The following is a 4,688-nucleotide window of genomic DNA, read 5'->3' on the forward strand; positions in this document are numbered from 1 at the left end:
CATTAAAGCAAGGAAACTGAGAAGCCCCTGCTTGTGGTCAAAGGGAGTAACCAAAAAGACATTTTGGCATTTAATAAGACAAGACCTAGGAAAAAAAGCTGCTTATGTACTTGACCCGAGTGGTTAACCAAAAATCAGCTTCAAAAGAGTAATTTTTTGTAATAAGAAATTGCTGGTGGAATAATGTATTTATTTTTCAAAGTCCGTGCACAGACAGTCCTGGTCCCTGAACACAGCAGAAATGTGACTGCAAGGAGCTCTATTTTTTTCTGTTGCTCCAAGTCCTTTACCAGTTCTTTCTATTCACTGTAAAAGGGACTTCCTTTAACATAAAAGTCACTTTTACACAGTCACTAAGTCTGCCATAATGTTCATTTTCCTACTGCATATGTTTGACATCTGTAAGAAATATTGTTGTACATGGTTTGAATATACAGCCCACCACTCAGGCCATGCAGAAAATCTGGAGGAGATGGCAGAAGCTCAAGACATCTGAACAGAACTTCTACTGTTAGAGAGGTATGTGGGGTTTCAACCAGAATGATCTTGATTAGCTGGAAAGGAAAAAAGATAAAGTATTTCTCTCTTAAACATATAATGGTGGGTTCATTCCCTGTGTTTCAGAGCGGAAGCAGTGGGGCTGAACAGCAGATTTTTCAGCAAGGCAATTGCAGTCTCTCAAATGTTGAAGTCTGGGGAGAATTCTGATTTCTTCCTGTCTTCTGATACCTCAACAACAGGAAATCATCAATTCTAATTTCTAATTTGTCAGTAAGTCTTCTGTCTTCTACTTTAAAGCAAATTAATCACCCTCTATTTTTCTAATATGCATCAGAAATTTTATCTATTAATTTATATTGCTTTCTTAGTTAGGCAAATTATCTATATGTACATTATATTCTTTAATTGAAAAAAGGTGGGGTTTTTTTAATTATAAAGGAAAGAAAATATAAAACAATAAAAAAAAAAATAGAGACAATATAGCACCAGTCAGGACTGCCACACAGCTCTGCAGACATCAAATCCCTAAGCAGGATTCTCTCCTGGCCTCAGAGAAGATTACAGCTGTGGTATTAAAGGCCAGTTCCCCAGAGCCCTTCCTCTCACATAAATTAACTGGAAAGCGGTGGCAGAGGGGTGAGGCCAGAGGTGGGCATTGACCCTGTTGGGAGTTTTGATCTGCTTCTATCTGGATAGATCAGTTAAAGAGCTGCCACAGGATTTAAATTTAAGGAGACAGTCATGGTAAAGTACAGGATCCTCTCAAGACTTCTTTATTTCAATATTTTGTGGAGGAACTGAGGATCTGGAAGAACAATTCTGAAATAGAGAGTTGCCGTGCCAGCTCCCTTGTCACTGATGTGGTGTCTGGGTCCTGGTCAAGGAACTCAGGCCCAAGCTGAAGAGGATCCCAGAGCAGAGTTATGTTTTCACAGCCCAGCTCCATCTCCCCAGGGCCTGGATCAGCCCATTTTGGGTACACCCACACTCATTCTCAATAACCCACCCACCATCCCTGTCCTGCCCTCAGCATCTCGTTGCTCCATCCTCCAGCTGGAGCCTCACATCTCTTCTGGGGTTTTCCCTCCCTCTCTTCTCCAGAGCTTGTCTCTGGGAGCTGTGTTGGCTCAGAAAATGGGAATCTGGAGAGCAGAGATGTAAGTCTCTGTCACTGTCTGGAAGTTTTTTATGGGATAAATGTTCATGTGAACAAACCCATGATGTCTAATTATCATGAGAGATATGATCCTTAAAGGTGTCTGGTCAGTGGAAATATAAAATAAAAACTATAAATTGGTGTCCTAAGTTGCTCAGGACTCATAACTGTCCTCTTGTAGTGCAAGGTGTGTATTCCCTGTCATAAGGATTTTGTAAAAATCAGATATTAAGCCTTATCCCACCTCCTGCTTGTTTCCTGTTTAAGGAGACACCTGGCAGAGTTCTGCCTTCTCCAACCAACCCAGAAGGGTTTCAGCAATGCTTTCAAAATGCTGTGAGTACCAGGGGCCATACACAAATGTATTGAATGATAAGCCTACATTTGTTCCTGCCAAAATATAGCATGGTGCCATGGATGAAGAATGGTATCCCCCAGTTAAGCACCCCCACTAAAAATGAAACCACGAGCTGCTTCCTCACCATGCTGGTGAGAGAGACAAAAGGCACAGGTAATGAGCTGGGATGAGAAAAATTTATTGGAAACAGTGAGATAATCAATGAGATAAAGACACTGTAACAGCAATAATATTACTGACAAAAGGGTACAAAAAGAGAGGGTGATTTACATGCAAAATGCACACCCAATAGCAAAAACAAACAATGGCAGACAGGTTTCCTACTCCCACATTTGGAAAACAAAGATGGCTTTGGAAAGGGGAAAGGTGGCTTTGTTGGCCCAAAGCCATGCCCCTCATTTTGGAAGCAAGAGTCCCTTACACCCCATGTGAAGACGTCAGTGGTGTAGCATCACAACCCAGACAGACACAAACACACAGTTCCAGGCTCAGCCCCCTCACAGTGAAAACAGCTGTGAAAACTGAACTACTGCAAAAATTGACTCTGTCCTGGCCTAAACCAGGACATGTGGATACAACCAGAGAGAGCAAAGACAGCTTGAGGCGACACTTTGCAGGTACCTGATCTTTGTCATTTGGCTCAGCACACCAAGCCTGAACACAGCTGCAGTGACTGAACACTGTGGATTTAGGCTGGATGACTGCACTAAGCAGAGATGGGTGGGATCAATATTTTAAATCCTGCTAATGGCTTTTTTCCTTTTTTTTTGCTCTAGCCCTGCCCATCCCAATTCTCTCCTGTGGCATGGGGAAGAGGAGGAACAGACCTGTTAGCAGAATAGAAAAGATGTCATACATTCTTTAGCTCCCATTCCAGACCTCTTATTTTTTCACAAGGTGCTCGTTGTTACAGGTGCAATGGATTGATTCCTCTGCTTTGGGAAAGGTCCCCTAGATAGCCAACAAATAAGGCTTTTAATTACCAAGAGGTGGTTTTGGAGGGGGTACTCTGCAGGTTGTAGGTGAGAACTGTCTTTTTAAAAGTAATTTCTAGTTCCATTAATTACAAAACTGTAATCTAACAGGATCCTGTGGAGTGTCAGTCACAGGCGGAGGTGGAGAAGTCCTGCCCAGATCACGAGGAGGTGGCTGTGATTAGTGCATGACCCCATAGCAGGACCTGTGGAGTTGTGCCTGGGAGGTGAGCAAGACAGGGGGGTGAGTTTGACTAGCAAGTCATCTTTTCATCAGCACAGAGAAGAAAAGAGTAAAGAGGGGGAGAGGAGGAAAAAAGGGTGAAAATGGCAAGCAAGTACTGATCAGGTCAACATCTGTGCTCCTGCAGTGGGCTGGGCTCTCTGGCACCAGTTTACCAGCATCCATTACATCTTTTTCTTAATTTTAAAAGTAGTTTCTAATAATTTATCAAGTATGTGGTAGAGCAGAAAGTAGCTGTGGTGTTAGAAAAACTCTGGAAATGGTAAGCAAATGAAAATGACACAGCTGTTCCAGGCTTTCCCAGCCTCCCAAGAAGACAGCTCAGACTGCAGCACGACACACACCACATTTCACTGGCATAGGGCCATGGTTTGTGTCACAGCCAGACAGCTTGCAACAGAGCTTGGCCCAAATGTGAAAAGCCTTCTTATTTGAACTTGAGAAATACAGAGTCATATTCAGATTTTAAAGCTTTCTAATGAATAAAAGTTTAGGACAGAAAATTCAGTACAGCTGTTACTGCTGAATCCAGACAGGGATTGAAAGGTGGACGTTCAGCAAGGGATGCTTCCAGCAGCCCTCATCCCTCCAGCCCTGCATCCTCATCCTCCCAGGGCACTGAGCACCCTCCAGCCCTGCATCCTCATCCTCCCAGGGTGCTGAGCACCCTCCAGCCCTGCATCCTCATCCTCCCAGGGTGCTGAGCACCCTCCAGCCCTGCTGGCTTCCCTGAGAGCCAGTGAGCAGCCTCTCCTAGTGCTAACCTAATGGGACAGCATGAACTTACAGCTCAGGAGGGAAGATGCCTGCCTGTGACCCAGGAGTGTCTTACAGTTGCTGGCCATGCGCTGTTCAGAGAGGTCTGATGCCAGGTGAAATCTGCAGCAGCTCTGTTTCCCACAAGTAGGGTTACACCAGTGAAAGCTACTGTAGGAAAAATCAGAATAAAGCCCAATGTGGAGAAACTTACCAGAAAGTGTAAAGAGATGATAAATCTTACTCCAGTTGCACTTCAGATGTGGTAGTTTTATTCTGGATCTAGGATATGGCTGCTTTGGGTGCTGAAGCCATCCTAAAAATTATCAAAATGTTCCCTCATGTGGGTATCCCTCACCAGCCCTCTACCTCCTGTGCACTGCAATTTAACACTTGAAACAGTGTGCTTAGACTTTTGCTGCAGCAAAATATAGAGCAGTTTAGGAAGTGGTATCTTGGTGTTATGCTAGAGTTGCACTGCAAGCTGTTTTGGCCTTTACCTAGACCAGGACTGAAGGGGAATAAATATATGTTTAGAACTGAGATTGGGATTTAGGATTTTCAGTTATTTACTTGGCCACCAAAAGAAATTTGAGGACAACCAAAGTTATTTGCAGATGTGAGCTGAAATTGGCAAATAGCTTTGGATTTTTTAAAAAAATAGATCAGTTTGGCATTTTCTAAACTGATTTCTGAATC

General features: G+C 43.4%; 1 long non-coding RNA gene across 1 annotated transcript; it reads left to right on the forward strand.

Annotated features, from left to right (window-relative positions):
• The first annotated feature begins 383 nt into the window (after positions 1–383).
• LOC135443048 (uncharacterized) lies at positions 384–4,201 on the forward strand. The gene is made up of 3 exons (XR_010438781.1): positions 384–519; positions 625–771; positions 3,101–4,201. It is a non-coding gene; the product is annotated as an uncharacterized LOC135443048 (long non-coding RNA).
• The last annotated feature ends 487 nt before the right edge of the window (positions 4,202–4,688 follow it).

The sequence above is a fragment of the Zonotrichia leucophrys genome, chromosome 2, assembly GCF_028769735.1.
Source record: "Zonotrichia leucophrys gambelii isolate GWCS_2022_RI chromosome 2, RI_Zleu_2.0, whole genome shotgun sequence".
Classification (NCBI taxonomy): Eukaryota; Metazoa; Chordata; class Aves; order Passeriformes; family Passerellidae; genus Zonotrichia; species Zonotrichia leucophrys.